Source organism: Aedes albopictus, chromosome 3 (assembly GCF_035046485.1).
Source record: "Aedes albopictus strain Foshan chromosome 3, AalbF5, whole genome shotgun sequence".
NCBI lineage: Eukaryota > Metazoa > Arthropoda > Insecta > Diptera > Culicidae > Aedes > Aedes albopictus.
Genome location: NC_085138.1, coordinates 381,438,741 through 381,459,599, shown reverse-complemented (window position 1 = coordinate 381,459,599; position 20,859 = coordinate 381,438,741). Strand labels below are relative to the sequence as shown.

The following is a 20,859-nucleotide window of genomic DNA, read 5'->3' as shown; positions in this document are numbered from 1 at the left end:
ATAACACTCTTTAGATCTAAAGTTATCTAAATGTTTTCTGTCAAATCGACTAGACTAGAATGGAATGTTATTTTCACGATCACCGATAACTAGACACTGAACTGCGATGACACTTGTATTTTTAGTTGTCGCACCAGACGTTGCGTCGCTTAGGAAAATTTTAAATATTAGTTTTACAACCGTAAATATTTGGCACTAGGTAAACGCGGTGATAATCTTCAGTGTACAAAGCTATAAAAGTTGCCCAACGGAATAACAAAGTGTGTCAATCAGCATGTTGGGCGCAGCCAAAAAATCCGTCGGGTATTTCCCGCTTGCTTTCCTGGCCTTGACCGTCCGTCGGTCGGGTAGGTTCATCGTGGACCAACTCGCGACCTTTTCGAGTAGTTATGCGATCGATACTCATCCAATTCACGTGTTCCGTTGGCAACGCACTTAATCACTGCCCAATTAGCCCCCGAAAACTGATGGGTCCTTCGATTCGAGATTTGATTCAACAACGACAACGGACGACGCGGCTCAATTCAATTAAGATTCGAGCAGTTCTGAACTCAATTATGCAGTTGCCGATTTATCACTCTGTTAGACGCCCATTTTCGACTGAATGACACGGTGGCGCGTTCTGCTAAATATGCAGTGTGTTGAAAAATTGGCTGTACGGAAAAGTTTGTACCAGTTTGAAATGATTGAAGATCATCACTTTTTAAAAGTTCGTTTTTTTTGTTGAGTTTTCAGCTATTTACGTAGTTCTGTAAACCGGGGTCAAATTGTTCAACAGGGGCCAAACTGTAATTCCATACTAGTAATGTCTACAAATTTTTGCCACGGAAACGGCTATGCAGTCTCAATTCTTCAACACACTGTTATGATCATAAACTTCTTCTTACCTTATCTAGATGTCCAGAGATGAGTGTGGACTTCTCAGTTTCTAGACAAAGTTACTCTTGCATTATTCCTTTTAAGAGTAATAAATGTGTTTATTATATTGCTAAAACCGTTGAAACTAAACCGCAGATTTTAACTAGGAGTATCTGTAAACTTTCGGTATTATATTTTTTTTATGAAATCTTGATTGCTATTGTACCTATTGTACCTATTCTGAACATGAATAAGTTTCAAAAGTTTCATTTTTTCGTTAAATAACTCGCTTATTCCAAAGGAAGCTGCCTACCTTCAGGCGTTTTTTTTCACAATTTCAGAATTTTATGTTGAATTTTACTAGTTGAATTTTTATGTTTTGGCGCGTTATTGAAAGAAGATCAAAGCTTAGTGCAAGGTCTGGGACCATTTCGGCAGGAGCACCTATTTTGGGCACTTGCTACTGTAACTAAGTCAATTTTCAACCAATTGACTTGATTTTTGTAATACGGTAAGATACGCACAGTATCTTGTCATGTACAAATGCATATCAATTGATTTGAAATTGATTGAGTTATAGCAGCTAGTGCTCAAAATAGATGCTCCTGCCCAAATGGTTCCAAACCCTATAACTAATTGGCTTAGGTCTTGAAACTATATTGAAAGCCTTAATTCATTTTTTTAAATTCAACAAATTTGGTTGATGTATGAGTTATGAAAATGAAATTTTTTTTTTTACGCTATATTAGCTGTTCTAATAATTTCTTGATTCACTACAGACATTCCGTCCAACTGAACGGCGGACGACAAACTTTTTTGTTTGTACAAACTTGTTTACGTTTTGTTCTGTTCTGGTTGGCGGCGGGCGGTGGCGGTTGCCCTCCTTCCTCCTTCTTGCACGTTTGCGGAAGATCACTTTTGCTCTCTTTTAGCTACTGCCGCCGGGCCACGCTTCGCGAACAATTTAAATTAATTTATTTTATGGTGACGACGACGGCGGCGCGGAGGAATATCACTTCGCGTAATCGATTAATTTAGAGACAACAGCCACTCGGAGACGCGCAAACGATCGATCGATGATACAAGAACCCTGCGAGGGCCGGCGCGCGCGCAATCGACAACCGGGACGACCACTCTCGACGGCGTCCAGAACTCGAATGGGACGGAAACCGGCCGGTACTAACCAGCTCGCCACCCACCGCCGCCAATCGAATTGATGAAAGTCCTGTGCCTGCTGGTGTGGTGTGGTCGCCTGCGTTGCCGTTGGCGCGCTTTCGCGATGCATGTGTATCGGCATCGTGTTTCTTATCACTGCCTACGTTGGTACGTTGGCGAAACGATCGTGGATTCGCATGGTACCTATCCCAGTTTGTTCTGAAAGCGTGTAGCTGCAGTCGTGAGAGGAGATGATGTGTGCTACTAGATAGTGGAATATCTGAGGGGTTGGACTATTTACCCCCGACCTCATAAATCACACAACATTACACTTTCGCACTACATTTTATTTTCTGCAAAGATAGGGTATCGTAAACAAATTACGTAACGCTGTAGTAGGAATTTGTCATTGCATTGCGATTGGAACAAAAATGTCAACAATAGAAGAGTAAATGTCTGGTATTAATTAGTGCCAACTTCTGCTATGAATAAATTTTATGCTCAATCTCCCAGACCACGCATAAGTGACAGACAACACAGCAATCATACAAAACAACTCTAAGGACTGTTCATTTTATAAAGAGGACAACTTTGCAAGGCTGTAAAAAGAAAACGCGTAGTTCAAATTTGAGCAGCCTTGGTTAGTTGTTCAGTACATTGTATTAGCATATGGGTCATTCCACGCCAAGTGACCGACCGCTTGCAATCGACCATCACGGATTTGAACCAAATTTGGCTGAAACATTTGTTTAGATGGAAAAAGAAAAAATCCATATTTTGGTGCCGATCGGATCACCCCTCGGCCCGTGGCAGCACCCCTCGTTTTGGCCGATATGAAAATTATCCTCTCTTTCTTTTATTTTTATCATTGAAACGATTGCACCTACACATTTTCGACCTTCGGCTTTTTTAAAGGAAATCGTTCAGGGAATCCAGAAAAAATATTATTTTTTTGATACAGTGTTGCCAGATATCATATTTTTCAATTTTAAATCTCAAAATCGATTTTTCTCAAAATACGTATATTTTGATTTTAAAAATTTTGATTTCATCGTGTTTATAAGACGTTTTTCGATCGAAAAAGCTTAACTCCCCAAAGTAATTTGCGTCGTTCCTGAGATATACCGTTTTTAAGAAAAAATATTCATTTTTTTCATATAAAGTATCATATAAAATCAGGTGCAGTTTATAAATTTCGTAAAAAAAACATTGTTCGATGCCATATAATCACGTTTTGTGCTGATTTGAACAATATCGAGTATAAAAAGGATTAAAAAAATTATGACAGTGATGCCAGTTTACCTTTTTTATTATACCATGAAACCTAACCTTCAAGTGTTTGACAATGTACAGGTTATTCTGAAAAATCGCACCATGTGTGTTGCAAGATGTGTGAGCAAGATAAAAACAATACACATCTTCTCTAACGACCCTGTTGTTGGCCTTTTCTTCACAGACAAACAGACGTAACACCTAGACAAATTTTCGCGAAAATCCATCGCCTAGTTCACACTAGGTGAAACGTCTAACGCTTAGAAAAATGATGTGCGCACCTCTGGTTGTGAAAGCTACAACTATAACGGTTTAAAAAGATCGTTAAAGCCGTGGTCGTTGGAATTTTTTCCAATGTTACGTCTGTTTGTCTGTGTTTTCTTGTTTATGGTCCTATCTGACAAAATGACCCGATAATTTACAGTTCTTGTTAGTTTGATAGTTAGCCATAAAAATGGTTTATTGGAAAAGACGAGGATAAATTGTTAAAATATAAAATGTATCTATTGTGAAATTCATTTCAATTGTCATTTTATTCATTTCAACGATGTTGTAGATGGAAGTGTTGCCACACATGTCATTTTTATTGTAAACATCTAATTCACACGAAAGCTTTCGTAAATAGATAACACCAAATAAAAACAAATGATTTCTGTTTTTTATACATAACGAGCACATTTGACAACACTGCATGAGTATGAGCATAGATGGCAACACAATTCATAATTGCTACTCCATGGTTAATTGCAGCGAACGATTGTCGCTTTAGTTTGTGTGTTTGCTTATCAGCGACGACAGCAGCCACTTCGATCACTCACCAGCATTCTTCACCATTCGCCATTCATTCATTCGCTTGCGATCAAAACTGCGACGAACGGCAACGAATATCCATGTCAAGTAACTTGCGCATGGCTTTCCACTGGTGATGGGGTTGCGTGCTTGATCACGACAATCCGTTTGCTGCATCTTTCTCGATTCGATTCAGCAAAGAGGAGTGAATATGAATGGAGTGAGGCGAATATACCGATCCTTAATATGATACTATACATTGTCGATCTGGGAGTAGAAAAGTAGGCTCTAGGGAGCAAACGCCACTAATCGCCACGAAGAACAAACAAAAACTCATACCATATGCAATCACATCAATAGACAACACAATACTCAACACTGTTCTTCACTTCTCTGCCCGGGACAATAAAGGACATGATCTATTATTCTGCAATCCAGTAAGAGTAAACGCAATACTAAGCATCCCCGCACCTATTGCTTGCGTTTCCGCTAAATACTAGCATACTTGGCAACACTGCCGTAAAAATCAATCAAAAGATATTTTTACAGGGATTTTTATAAGGAGTTGGACCTTCGAATATAAAATAAAAATACTGAAGTCTGAGCTACCAGTTGCGCGACGATGCGTAGTATCTAATATTATCTAATTCCAAAGGATACCATACTTCATATTTTCAGGTTCAGCTTCTGAAGTTTGCTGTGGGTCATTGAATGTAGTTATATCGAAATGACATTTTCAGCACTGTTACTTATAAGTACACTCATCAAATGTTTTCCTGAATATATTTTACGTCGATGTTGCCAAATGTACTAAACCTAAATAAAAAAATACTTTTGGCTTGTTAATTAGATTAGTATGTAATGTTCTAGTAAAATTAAGATTTCTACAATAAATATTACATATTTGGCAGCACTTCTGTTCAGATAATGTTGAAATATATGAAATCAACACAAAACGTCTTTATATGGCATCGAACAATTTTTTATTGCGAAATTTATAAACTGCACCTGATTTTATATGATACTTTATATGAAAAAAAATGAATATTTTTTCTTAAAAACGGTATATCTAAGGAACGACGCAAATTACTTTGAGAAGTTAAGCTTTTTCGATCGAAAAACGTCTGATAAACACGATGGAATCAAAATTTTAAAAATCAAAATATACGTATTTTGAGAAAAATCGATTTTTAGTTTTAAAATTGAAAAATATGATATCTGGCAACACTGTATCATATTTTTTCTGGATTCCCTGAACGATTTCCTTTAAAAAAGCCGAAGGTCGAAAATGTGTAGGTGCAATCGTTTCAATGATAAAAATAAAAGAAAGAGAGGATAATTTTCATATCGGCCAAAACGAGGGGTGCTGCCACGGGCCGAGGGGTGATCCGATCGGCACCAAAATTTGGATTTTTTCTTTTTCCATCTAAACAAATGTTTCAGCCAAATTTGGTTCAAATCCGTGATGGTCGGTTGCAAGTTTTCACATTTTCTCGGTCACTTCATATGGAATGACCCATATAATAACACAAGTTTACAAAATAAAACGAAAGTCGTGAACTTCTGTCAACGACCAAAATTTTTGAAGCACAATTTTGTTCTGATTTCAAAACCGACCTTCAAAAAATTTTAAGTAGAACAGTTTTTTAGTTTTAGCTCAATATCGAGCTTTGCAACTTTTGAAAATATGTAATTTACTAAAATTCAAATATATTGCGATTTGTTCAACCAATTTTAAATCTTTTCCCATAAATTAAAAGCTGAATACAATACCATTCGATCATCTGAATACAGGGTTTGCGTCAGATTGATGAAATTCAAGATATTGGCGAGTTTTAGGGACGATCTTCTTAAATTTTGGCAAAATTCCCAAAAAAAATTGAAGAAATGTATTTTTTTCAATAAGAAAAAACCAACTGAAAAATTCTTTCTCAACGTATATTTGACATATCATATGTAGGAGAGTTACAGTAAAAATTTCAGCTTAATCGGAGCATTAATTACGGAGTATGAGATGTTTGATGTGAGCGACTTTGCTTAAAAATAGAACAAAAATCGATTTCAAATCATCAACCTTGTATGGAAAGTCGAAAAAATTTCCGCTCTACTGTAAATTTTTTCTTTCGCGTTTTCGAACTCAGGGCATGATTCTACACCAAAAATGATCATCAGCTTACCGAGTTCAAAAATGCTGTAAACTAGTGTAACCATAATTAAATTGGGTTAAAATTGTTGAACTTCATAGAAATGCGGAAAAGTGTTAGGAGAGGTCAATTTTTCGATTCCCAAAAACTAAAGATAAAAACAAAATTACTGTAAAACATCGGTGTATCGTTTTAAATTTCATAAAAGTGTTTGCCATACTGCAGCAGTATGAGTGATACATATTCTGGCAAAATATAAACCTAATCGGAATATTAGTTGTTGAGATATTAAAGTTACAAGTTTGACTCGATTTTCATAACAAAATTTATTTGTTAAACAAAAATGTATGAAAATATAAAATTTTGAATGTTTTAAATGGATCTAGTCGAAAGTACTAATAATGCAATTTCAAATGCAGAAAACCGCTTCTTGATAGCATTGTTGGCTCGGTTACTGTGCTTCATGGAAGTTACCGGAGGTAAAACAGCTTCATTCTTTGAAGGTTCTTCTAAATAACGATATAACTTTTTGCAAATACAACTTAACAATGATGGCGAAAATAAAACTTAACATGTAGTTATGTTCAAATAAGGTATATTATCACATAGGGTCAAGCCTTGCTGAAAATAAACAATAATAAGCTTCTCTAGAATCGAAAACTTGCATTTATGGAGCAAAAAGTATGCAATTTTTCACTATGGCCATCATGAAGGATTAAATTTATGATGAAGAACGTACTTTAAAGCATATTTTTCTTCAGTATCATTTAGAATGCGATTCTCTTCTGTACTGGACAAATTTTTAACTGAATCCATAGTGTTATTGCATCACTGGACTTAAATAAGTATTTTTTATCATTTTCATTGATAACAAGGCAACTCATTATATCAAGCTGTGTAATGCTTGGTGCATTATTACTGACCAACTATTACGCTCTACCTTTAGGAGAATGGTATTAGATCCCAACACATTCAAAAGTTCATGAAAATTTTAAAGTTATGTATGTGGAAAGTGGTGTAGAATTTTGAGAAATTGGGTTTTATTGAGCTTTAACAAGCACCGCTTCAGTTCCATAACTAAGGACAATTTGTATAATGTTATATTTTTCCTACACTGTAGAATACCTATGGAAATTTATGCAAAAAACTGATAATGATTTTATTGAAAAATAAAATAGATATCGCACAAATAAGGTGTCCTCTTTATAAAATGAACAGTCCTTATGTTTCTATTATGCGCTGTTCATTAACTACGTACATACCCATTTATGGCCATCTCAGACCTATTCCCCCCTCGTGGACTAAGATCCGTACAAAATTTGGAAATTTGTATGAAGCGTAGAACTTGGTAAACCACCCCATCGCCACACTCCCCCCCCCCTTTGAGAGTCTGCGTAGTTCATTGACAGGCACTTAGCTCAAACCAGAAGTCAAATTCCAGTACCGGATCAAATTTTCAATTTTGAGTTCTCAGGTTGTGCTACACCTAAACCCACTTTGTTGATGCTATTATCAATTCCGATGGGTTTCGTCATTCACGGAGTAATTGTTCGGTCATCTATGCCATTCATAGCCGGCAAATTAAGGGGGGGGGGGCAAGCATAGGTTTGCCCCCCCCCCAATAATTCAGGATTTTTCAATTTTCGCATACAAAAATCAGAAAAAAAACAAGCTGTGCCCCTCCCCCCCAATATTTTGGCCAACTTGGCGCGTCTGATGCCATTTGTTTGTAAAAGTGATTTTACCAATAATAAATCATACGAAAATTTTGAACGGAAGGCGCTATGTTGTTTCTTCAATTGAGCTGGAATTTTGCACAGTTTGCATTGGATCAAGACCCGAGCAAAGTCTGGTAGCAAATTAAAAACTAATTTAGATGTTGAGATATTGCAAATTTTGATAACTCAGGTTGTTGTCGTTTAAAACATCAAAAATGAGAGCAGAAAAATGTTCCTGTGACAGCAAATTTAAAACAATTCCTGCTATCGATGATAGCAAATTGATAACTGTTTTTGTTATCAGCGCAAGAAAAATGAAAAATCGTTAAATGTAGAGTTTTTCGGTTGATATCAAATCATTAATGCGATTATATAATTGCACTTGTGGTATATCCCTAGAATTAGTTTACATCGTTTACTAAAAGATTTAAAACTTTTACATTATTTTAAAATGATAAAATTTGAAATCAAATTAAGTGAAGATAAACTGATATCAAAACGTGATATCAATTTGTTGCTGAATACAAATCATGTTTTTGATTTGCTGTAATTTTGTTGTTGGACTTTGCTCGGGTACACATACCATCTAACAATGCTAGGTAGTCGTCGGCAAAACCATAATTAGGAAAACCGCTATTATTGAGTTGCCTCAATAGCGTATCTGCTACGAGATTCCACAAAAGCGGTGACAAGACTCCCCTTGGAGACATCCACAAACACACAATTTCCCGAGCAAAGTCTGATAGCAAATTGAAAACTAATTTTGATGTTGTGATATTGCAAATTTGGATAACTCAGGTTGTTGTCGTTTTGGTCGTTTTAACGGTTAAAACATCAAAAATGAGAGCAGAAAAATGTTCCTGTGACAGCAAATTGAAAACAATTCCTGCTAGAATTACTTTACATAGCTTACTTAAGAACAAGGTATTTGGAGTACAAAGCTCAACATTTCTAGAACACTGTTTTTAGAACCGTTGAACGGATTTGTATGAAAATGCATCCCCGACCAGAAGCTCACAACAAGATTATAACAAAATTATTACAACCGTTGTTAGAAATAACACAATTTGATATAATTTTGTTGGAAGGATTCGTATATGTGAATAACCATAACAAAATTGTAACAAAATTTGTATTTTTTTAAATCAAAATTATAACAGAACTTGTATTATTTATTTAAACAGATATATAACAGCATTTGTTACATTATGCATATCAAAATAATTGCCTATAACAAAATTTCGTAACATTTGCTACATTTTTTGTAACAAAATAATTTCAAAATTTGTTAAGTTTTCTATATTGACACGAAATAGTTTAATAATTTTTGTAATACTGACCACTCGAGTCAAAAGCCATAAAGCAAAACTTATAGCATTCATTTAGACCGCAACGCTAAAATCGTCATGTAACAACCCCCCCTCTTCCGTTACGCTTTTTTGTATGAAAGTCCTAAAATTTTTGTATGGACCGTAACGTTCGGTTGTACTTTTCCCGCTCCCATGAGCGACGCGTAATTTGGGGACGGCGTCATAAATATTTGTTTAAAAAAATCTGCAACAGAGTTATCATCTGCCAAATTCTTCCCAAACCAGCAGTGCTTTGTAGCGTTTTAAAGAACATACTTTCTGCTGGAAGCTGTGGCGAAGAACCTGTTGACGCAACAGCACAGTATTTTCTAGAATCTAGATGATGTTGGGTTAGTTTTGTGGTACAATTATTAAGTCTTGTCTGGTATGCAACAAAACAAGTAAACATTGACAATCTTCCCCTTCATCAGATCATTAGCTTTTCTTTTTTCTCTGTTAACCTTAGTTTTGTATTCTTACGCGATAGGTAGTCGGGTAAACAACATGAAAAAAGGTTTGAAATTTTTTATCAGACCGATTTCAAATTTTAGTAGAGTACCAAAGATACAGTAGACGTTCGATAACTGCAACATGTTTACGTTTCACTTGACGAACAAAATCCGATAACTGGAACGCCTGACAGTATCAACAAACCATCAACTGACGTTAAATGAACGTGAACTTCATCCGTCTGTTCATTTGGGCTAACATGGTGCACCATTTTGACATTTGGAGGCGCTTGCAGTTAAAAAGCATTGCAGTTAAACCGCTTGTACTGACCGAACGTCTACTGTAATAACCTTTCTGAAAGTAATAGTTTCCGAGATATTCGGAATTTAACTTCATGAGTCTTTCAATATATAAAAAGATGCGATATTTTCATAAGTTATTCGATGCTCTATCAACAACATTATGTTATTTCCAACACATATGTATATCCCAAAAACAATCACTCACTTGATTGGACGAACAGTTCGAAAGTTATAGGAAGATTGTGAACTTCATTTTGTAGAAACGATTGAAGTTTCTAACGTTAAATGATGATAATGGATTGTTTTTATTGATAAACTCTAAGTAAGGACAAAGAAATACAACTTTTGAATAAGTGAATTCTCAGTTTGTAAATCAATCATGCGTTTTATTGTTTTAAACAAGCGTCATTTCTGCGTGAGCATCCCTATCAAACAGATTCGGATTTCCTTTATAGTGCTTTATCTGACGATAGTGTTCGCCATCAATTCAATACAAATCGATATCCATCGATATCGAAAATCTCTCACTGATTGACCGGGATGTTTTTAGGCAATTTGGCCGATAAAACCCTCAAGACAAATAAAACAATCCTGTCGATAATACCCTAAGTAATCCTATCTAAAACGACGGATATTGCATGTACTGCAATTTGCGAACAGACGAACAATGTTTCCGTTACATGGAACTACGTTTTGTATGCCTTCCAATACGTTTGAGTTGAATTTTACACAACCTGATGATGTAGGGAGCATCTAATAAGTACGTCACGATAAAATTGGAAATTTTCAACCCTCCCTGCCTCCTCCAAAAGTGACGATAAAGTTAATGGATGACTCGGGGGGAGCAACACTAGTTTTGCCTAGCCGAAGAATCCAAAAAAAAGCCGAAAAAGTAAAAAAAAACCGTTAAGCTTTTTTGAGGTTTTTTTTTTGGCTTGGCAAAACTAGTGTCGCTCCCCCTGGGATGACCCCTTGTGTGATAGATTCCATTTCATTGCTTAAAATAAAAAAAAAGTGGAATATCATCAAATTACATCTACAGCTGTTATCATATCTGCATATTATATAATTGTGGTAGATTAAAACAAAATCACTAACGACAAATCAAGTCTATTATACGTCAACGAGCTCAATGTGACGTCATACTACCCCGCTCGTGTGCGTCTGACAAACAAGGATTTGAATGAGGAAACTGGAAATACGTAGAACCAGTAAAGCTTCTATCACCGCCCTCTTCAAGTGTTGTGATGGCCTCATTGGCAAAGGCGTCAGATTGCTACCGATGGTAGGTGTCTTGGTTCAAATCCCGATCGGATCCGAAAATTTTATAACGTACTGGAAACTATTTTTTTATGTTACCTACTTTTTCTAAAAATAGAATAACACACTTAAAATATTTACCCAAAAAATGAGTATAAAAATTTAGTTTTTACACTAAAATGTTGCCAAGGAATTATAACACAATTTGTAATAATTTTGTTAAATTCTATCATATTTCATGGAACAAGTTTTGTAATATTTTTGTTATGATCATAACAAAAGTTATTACATTTTTGTTCTTTTCTTGTGGGAACTTTGTTACAATTTTTGTTATTTTAACTACTAACGGTACATGTTTTATAACAACCCCTGTTATAAAAATTTATTATAACAAAATAACACAGCTTGTTATAATTTTGTAATGTCCATCTAGTCGGGTCACGCTACCCGAGCAAAGTTTAACAACAAAATGATAGCATATCGAAAACTCGTTTTGTATTCAGCAGCAAATTGATATCACATTTTGATATCAGTTTGTCTTGACTAAATTTGATTTCAAATTTTGATTTCGTATTGCTGTCACTTCAAACTATTATAAGTATCAAGTTTTTATATTATTTCAAAACTGCTGGGCAACATTGTATAATAACTCTTAGTATATACCATTAGTGTAGTTATCTTATTGCATTGGAGTGTTCATATCAATCAAAACCCCCAATATTTAACGATTTTTCCATTTTTTGTGCTGATAGCAAAAACAGTTATCAATTTGCTATCACTGATAGCAGGAATTGTTATCAACTTGCTGTTACGGGAACATTTTTCTGCTCTCATTTTTGATGTTTTAACCGTTAAAACGACCAAAACGACAACAACCCGAGTTATCATAATTTGCAATATCACAACATCAAAATTTGTTTTCAATTTGCTGTCAGACTTTGCTCGGGTAATTGTTCAGTGGTTGTCAACAGCGTGATGCATTTTAATCCAAATCCGTTCAACCGTTCTAAAAAACGGTGCCCTAGGTATTTTGAGCAATGTACTCCAAATACCTTGTCCTTAAAAGAGTTAAAACTATTCTAACACTGAACATTTGCATTAATTGAAAATGAAAGCAAACTGAAAACAAAATTTGAAATCAAATTAAGTAAAGATAAACTGATATCAAAATTTGATATCAATTTGTTGCTGAATACAAAACATGTTTTCGATTTGCTGTAATTTTGTTGTTGGACTTTGCTCGGGGATTGTACCCCAAAAAATCACAGGAGTGAGAATTAATAGTTTTCCATATAACCGAGTTCCATGCTAATGTAATATGTTACAGTTCATATAGAAAATACTTCAGATATCTGTCTAGCCACTTATGAAAACTTTAAGTTTCTCTATAACTTGTTATTTTTAATTTTCATTTAAAGATTAATGCAATTGCTTAAGGTGCTTTACGAATCTTTGCCAGTATTCTGAAGAAATAGCTGAATGATTTCCCCAAGAAATAGAAAACTCTGTGGATTGAAGAGACCGAAAATAGCCCGACTATAAAAATATATCAAGTTTATAACACATTGTGTTTTGATTATATGAAATTTTTCTATAACATATTTTGTTATGAACTAGATGCAGGATGATGTTAAAATAACTAAAACTGTAACAAAAAGTACACCGAGCTAATCAAAATAATAACCTATTTTGTTATAATCAGAACAAAATTATTACACAATATGATAAAAATTTTAGCTTCAAGAAAACTAATTTCTATCATATTTTGATACAATTGTGTAAAATGATGTTCTGAATGTCAAAGAATCAGAACTAAATTATTTCACAATGAGTTATTGAACAACATTTATAACATAATATGATACAATTGAGTTATAATATTTTTATACACCAATGATGTTAAACATGATTATATCACAATGAGTTATACATATTGTTAGCGCAAGGTAGGAGGAAAACACAGTCTTTTAGTTGCCAAACTGTGCAACTTTAAAGCTGCAAGAATATTTTATTAATAGTACATTTTACATACAAACATTATTAAATTTACTTACATTTCTGTATACTCTTACTTATTTATACCTGCGCTACAATTCAACTCTAATGTTTTAATCTCTATACTGCAGAGTATTTTTATTACTACGAGATTACTACGAATGATAACTACATCAAGGATGGGAACACTCACTTGCAGCTGTTTTCTCAGCTCGAAAGCGTGCAATCACGAAACAATGTATGGACGACTTTTGCCTTGTGGTTTTGTCTAAAAGTTTTCCGAATAGAGTAAGGATCGCACACGCATACCGAAGTCGTGAGAGAGCTGCAAAGACAACTCTCCATGAGGTGAATGTAAATTACACTCACCTCGTGGAGAGTCGCATTCACAGCCCTGTCACGACTTTGGTATGCGTGACTCTTACTCTATTCGGCAAACATTTAGACAAAACCACAAGGCGAAAGTCGTCCATTCCATACATCGTTTTTTGATTGCACGCTTCTGACCTGAGAAAACAGCAAGTGAGTGTAACTCTTTGCAAGTGAGTGTTCCCATCCCTGAACTACATATCTGAATATGCACAACTGTACAATACAGGTGTGGATCGATGTCACCCGCAGTCGGTTGCTTCACACACCTGACTATCTGTTGCACCGCACAGTGGTCGCGGTAACACATATCATGGTTTGTTATAATTATGTTATATTTTTGTTAGGATTGTCTAGTCGGGAGGCAACCTACGTGATGGAACATCTCCATGGTTTTCAGAACTTTTGCCTCACGGTGCATTTTTTTTTTAAATAAATTGCTGCGCGGTGTACCTGATGTATATTATCAAATTGTGAAATTTAATATTTTGTCAAATTACGCTGCCGTGGTTTCCAATTTGCAGATGCTTGCAGATGCATATACATTTATCGTTGCAACACTTTTCCAGCACCGTTATGAATATCCCTTTCGGGACGGAGCCCAAAAAAATTAAATCTTCATACAAATGACTCAACTTTGGCTCTCCAGAACTCTTAGATCTCCTAACAAAACAAAAACTAGTTTTCCTCATTTGAAAGAACTACTTTTTATCTTTCGATTTCCAGCTTTGACTACCTAGATGAATCGGAAATTAAAAAATATGTGACAGATAAAACTTTTTTTTCGTCACGAAAGCGATATGTCACTTACTCGTTCAAATTTTCTACTTTCCTGTCGGAGCTGGAGCAGTAATTTGATTTGAAATATTTTGATGCTGGGATTTTTTTTTTCACTTGTCTTATTCAGGGATTTTCTGTCATAGGCAGGTTCATCCCACAAGTGCTGGGGATATGATTGGAAAAATATCTTTTCAAATTGTGGATGTGATCCTTAGCTAATTCAAAGTACCAAATTAAAGGAAAATTTCGTTGAATTCATATCAAGAACATCGACGAATTCTTTCGTTGGAAATAGTATGGTTTTGGTAGATGCTTTCTCAATATCTTTACCGTATTTTCAAAGGGATCGATGGTAATTTCCATATAAGGTTCTTTTTTATTCTTCAGCCTCTTAAACTAATTTACAGCTCTTTTGTCCACCAGGGCACTACGTGAGCGATTCCAATTGGCAGCTGCACTTACACTTTGTACAGCGCCTAAATGTATTCTATTTTAAATCTAGTATATTCCTTTCGGGACGAATCAGCACAATCGTGCTGTTTTTCTGCATTAGTTTTCATATTTTTTCAACTGTTTTTTTTTTCCTCGAAATATGTGATGTAATTATTATTTTTTTTGATCGAGTGATTACTTATACTTGTATTTCTGAGCCTCAGCTTTGATTGGAATTGTTTATAGAAAACGCTACAATAAGTTAAACAAAAAGTAAACAATCACCCTAGAGGTTGAAAAAGTTTTATCTGTCGTATTTTTATAAATATTTGTTTAATCTAGGTAAGCAGAGATAAAAATAGATAGAAAATGAGTAGTTCTGCAAAACGGCGAAGAAAAAGTCGTACTTTGTTGAAAAGCACAAGATTTCTGGGTGGCCAAAGTGGGACCAGCACAATTGTGCTGGTTCGTTCCAAAGGCGGTCGTAGTTCCATCGGAAATAGCCTATTGTTAGGTGTTTTATGGTACAGAAGCTTGATTTTAATTATTAAATCACTTCAAAGTGTTAGTTTGTGAAAATTTAGACGTATAATTTCAACTCAAGTAACACGAAATCAGCTTGTACGAGTATTTCGAAGAACTTTGAATACTTGGGTGATTAATAATAATCCATATTATCGAAATCATTAATTATATTATGTTTTGTTATGTTTTATTCACTTCTTCTTATTTACTTCTAAGATTTGAATACCCTTTCAATCCTCGTGTTCCTTGAGTTAAAATTATACGTCTAAATTTGTACAAACTAACACTTTGTAGTGATTTAATAATTACAATTATATCTTCTATAACATAAACCGCCTAAAATAGGGATTGTTCAGCAAAAAACGAAAAGTGACGCGTGTTGTGGCAGTTGCGATGAAATACTCGGTCGCGTTGCATTGTTCGAAGGAAAAAGTGAAAAGTGACACGTGTTTGGGGCAGGTGCACATTGTCCTTCCTCGTGAAATGATAAAAATGGATGCACCTAGGGTGGGGCAACGTTGTATGGGAAAATTTTAAATTGATCAGTTTCAACCAGATCAAAGTTTTCACGATGCCCGATGTGGACCTAAATAACTGTGCAAAATTTGGGCATGATTGGTTTAGCCTACATTTTGCGCATCGCGATTGAAGTTTGTATGGAATTTTACATGGGAAATCTTACTTTTTGGTTTTTTTCTTGAAAGTTACTCAAAATTGTCCTATACCATAAAACCGTTAATGTTAAAATATAGCCCAAAATGTGTAAAAAAAACTTTGTCGAAGACCGCAAAGCAATCCGATGCATTTGGAAAAAGATACACTCTTCGAAAGTCAGGCCAAAAATTGAGAATTTATTATTGATGTTATTCCTTTACATGTTAAAAGATAAGAACACTTATGCGATCAGTTGGTTACAACTTTTGTTACAAAACTTGGATCGCTTTGCGGTCTTCGGCAAAGTTGTTCAGGACATCTGAGGCTATACTTTTACATCATCGAGTCAATACTTTCAAAATAATTTTATTCTTTATAAGAAAAATGCAAAAAAGTGAGTTTTCCCATATAAAATCCCATACAAATTTCAATCGCAATGCGCAAAGTGTAGGCATGACTGATCGCGCTCAAATTGTGTAAAGTCGTTCAGGACCGGAAATGGAGTCAAAAAACCTTGATCTATAAAAACGACCTCTATCTCTATCTTTGCTTTGCTTTGCTTTGCTATAACATAAACTGCCGAAAAATAGGCAATTTTCAGCAAGAACATCGATCGCCTTGAGGACGGAGCAGAACATTTGTGCTGGTCCTAATTTTGACCCCAAAAAATGCATAGGTGGATGAAGTAGCCGAAGTAAAGAAAGATTTATTCTAGAAGAAGTTTAGTTTATAAAAGAAAAAATGACTTAATCAGTCTTTTATGGTCCGTCCCGAAAGGAATATCGAAGTGGTTGCCTTTGCGCTGCTGTCACTTTTCTACCTTGTCCATAGTAGAATGATGAGCACGAGGATGTTGATGTGTGGCTCCTGTTCCTTTTCCAAGTCCGATTGGGGATCCGTTATGAGTTGCCGTTAGCCGATATCCAAGTTCCCGGGTCCGTTAGAGCATATGCTCAGAAAATGGTCAGGTATCAGCTGCTCTCGGGAGGAAGAGAAACTGACGAAAAATTGCAAGTGCCGGGGCTGGGATCGAACCCTTGACCATCCACTTATGAAGTAAACGTGTAGCCACTACGCCTCGAGCCCCAGCCATTCAAGGTCTTTAGATGATTAATTTTTAAAAACTTTGTCACATCACTGAAAAGATTTTTGGTACAGGGTGCAGGAAAAAATGCGAAAAGTTCAAGGCACTATTACACGCTAAATATGGGATATATATGACTATTTTTTCATGACGGTGTATCAGTCAATGTCTATATTCTAGCACTGAATAATAAAAATGAACATATTTGAATAATAATAATAATAATAATGTAGGCCAAATGAGCGGATATCAATAAACTGCGCGCCCAATGGTCATTAAACAAAATGACTATGACAGTAACAAAATTAGCTCAAATTCGATGAACAACCAGACCACACTGATCCAGAGCCATGTAGTTTCACATACCAGATGAAATAAGTACATATATTTGATGATATTGTAGAGAAAATCAAAAATGTTGTTTTATCAGATGCGAAATTTAGCGACCTGTGCGATTTTCTGCGGTTTGAAAATTCTGGTGGTCTTCATCTTTAGGCGCCGCCCTGTAAAGGTTAGTAACCAAAATGGGAAATTTTTTAATTAACTTTTCAGAAAACTAGCCTATTATAGATCATGGAACGTTGAAACATAGATTGGTTAATGTCAAATGGACGAAAATGAGGTTTGAAGTTGAAAAACACTTTCGCATTTTTTCCTGCTGCATACTGTAGTATCTTCTCAAAATCTTATGTGAAAGTAATAAAGAGATCTGTGGAAGCTTTTTTTTAACCTTTTTTTAAACCTAAGCTTATTCTGCACTTGGGAACAGAGATGGCATTTCACCGCAGCGATTCACTGCGGCGTCAGTTTATCGACCACACTGGGGATAGGAACATTTTTCACCACACCAAAAAGCCAGTTTCTCTTGTTTTGGGTGGTAGGTAGACCAAGCGCTAGTGCGTGCTCTTGCTCGTCCGCCTTGGATCGAGTGTGGCTCACTCTTTCGCGCGCATCGCTCTCCGGCGCTCTCCCGTATTTTCACCCAGCAGTCACCGAATTATCACCATGGTGTCGCCGGGGCGAGAACTCTCCGGTGTTTCACCGCAGCGCGCACTCTGGCGCAAAAACCTCACTGGAGCGCGCGCCCGGGTGATTTTTTACACTTTCACCGGAGAGAATTTTAAATCGCTCTCGCCGCACTGTTGTGTGGCCTAGTGCTCAGGGAGCTAAGAGATTTATTTCTACCCACCAAGCTTGCGCGCATCCGAATCGCAGTGGTGGATCCACATATAAGAGAAGGGCTCCTGTTCAGATGCACAGCGTGAGTGGTGTATTTTCTATTTCTCTTTCCCACACTGAGGATATGGACATCTCTGCTTGGGAATAAAATATAGTTTAAAACATTTCCTAACAGCTATCTCATTGAAGTAGCATCTATGTAATCTACTAACCACCCGTAGAATAGACTCATGTTCAGGCTCAAAATATGGTTTGAAAAAATCCATTTGACATAAACATTGTTTTCATATTTTTCATTATTATTTTTGAATACTGATTTTCCTTAGACTGGTCAAAACTGGTACATACCCGTACCCTTCGTGGGATTAGTTTTCAGAATCTTGAGCTTCAACATTTCTCTGTCCCGATTAATTAACTCCATTAGCTTTTTTGGTCTTGCTCTCCTTGTTCTATTCAGTGAATTGAAATTTCTTAACCTCTTGTTACTGAACTGCGCGAGTTTGAGCAGGTTTATGCTATTTGATTGGCAATGTGGTAGAGAACTTCAGTAGAAGTAAGAAAAGATTGCGACGACAAAGTTATTATGTGTCGTGCGATCGTGCGTCCAAGAGCTCAACGTAGGACAGTAGTAGTCGAGCAATTGATTGAATTGGGCTTCATAGTATCCTTTTTTCCTAGAAGTGTTATTTGATGAAAAAATTAGGGATTTCAGAAAGTATCGCAGCATATCGACCCAGCTATGGGAGCTATGTAAAGAACAACTTTTCACTGATTGCACAAAGAACAACACTGATCTGCTTTGGAGAAAAAATGTACAGCATATTTTACATATTTTGGTCCTGATTGTAATTATTTTTACTCTCAGTCAGTCGACAGTCGACAATGTTTAATTTTGCAATCTGGAACCATTGGATACACTGCGGCAACAACGGTCATGCTAACATTCGTATACAAACACAATCACCATAATAATCATCATCGTCTCAATTGACCGGACATTCAGATTCTGTCTAGTCGGTCTAGAGTTGATTGCCCTTGCCGCAGTGAGTATGCGCAAATATTTAAGGAAGACAAGACAATTTAATTACCTAAGTACTTTATGCATAGCTTAAATTGGGGTTAATTTCTCACAGCGATAGGATCCGGAGGATCTATTTGAACATTTCGTGATAAGAGGGTTTCTTAAGATAAACCATAATAGGCCGCGGTTTTTTTTTGACATAAATGCGTCTTAATAGCGTGTGCAATTATGTAGCATTTTTCATTGAACATTTTACAGAATAGTAAACGATTCTTTCATTGATAGGATATTATAAAAATGATGAATTTTAAATTTCTCCACTTTAACTATTACATTTGCTACCCTAATTAAACAACAAAAGGTTCCGAATGTAAAACAACAGTTGTGAAAGTAAACTACGGTTGAATGTCCCTCTCTGAAACAAATTCATTTTGACCATAACTCAGTTGTGTAAACAGGAATGCATTGCATACGGTGTGGTTCAGCACCCAACCCATATCGTTGAACTCAGCCGGTGCCTATCGGGTATGAAGTGATTTTGACGCAGTAGGAAAATTTATTGTCATTTCAGTCAGATGAGGATTACCACCAACGAGCGGTATCGCGTGCATGAGACAAATGTGCTGTGCAGCAAACGGTGGGTGGTATTTTCCACCTCAAGGTTATTGCTTCTTTGCACTGTACCACAGTATAAAATCCGTAACATTTGCACTCATTAAGCTCATACAATCTACATTTGTGGTGTATCAAGATAGGATCACGTTTCATCGAAGATGACCGTACATATTATGCACTGTTGCAAGTGTTGCCAGCTGCCTAGCCGGTACATATTCAAAAACCACATTTCCTGAACACACATCACGCGTTCTTACCTGCTTTCGTACGCCTGCTGCCGATCGGTTGCAACATGTGATAAGAAACTGTTTCACCTATTCTCACAGGTGCTTCTGAATTTATTGACTTTCTGAAACAAACTTTTTCCCGCTGCCATGGAAATCATTCCGACGCAGGCCCATTGAGGGGTTCTAGTCGTGGAATTGGTGTAAAATGCGCCATTCATTGAGATAAAACAACTCCACTACAATAAATATATTGGCTACATCTTAAATGCTGTACCGTTTCCATGAATACGAAAGTTCTAACAGAAGCTCAACGCATCACCTGAAGGATAAGGACGGGAGCCTTCTGACGGACGGACGTAAGGTGGCTGAAAGGTGGAAGCAGCATTTCGACGAACATGTGTTTATGTGTTATCCACATATATGATAAACAACAAACAATACAATACGTTATGTTTTTCATTAGAAAACGCATTTTACTTCGATTTCCAATGTTATTCTGAATTATTTTTCACGAAAGCCAACATGTAATGTCCATCGAATGCACCACCGCCGCCTGCCATCTATCGAAATGTAGGCACGATTTGTCACCATCGAACTTGTCGTACGGCTCATACCAATCGATTACACCCCGTAGTCACCGTAATCTCATAAATCATTCTTCAGCAGAGGCTCAATTATCTA

The 20,859-nt window shown here is 36.1% G+C and overlaps 1 protein-coding gene across 4 annotated transcripts in view; it reads right to left on the bottom strand.

Annotated features, from left to right (window-relative positions):
- Positions 1-20,289, bottom strand: part of LOC134289646 (arylsulfatase B-like) — a 36,061-nt gene extending 15,772 nt beyond the window's left edge. The window contains exon 1 of one of the 4 annotated variants that reach the window (XM_062855823.1): positions 20,209-20,289. The gene's annotated coding sequence lies outside the window, so the exon portion shown is untranslated. Of the gene's footprint in view, positions 1-1,688; positions 2,070-20,208 lie in introns of those variants that run through there. The other 3 variants (XM_062855825.1, XM_062855822.1, XM_062855821.1) reach the window with 3 other exon arrangements.
- Between the last annotated feature and the right edge of the window lie 570 nt (positions 20,290-20,859).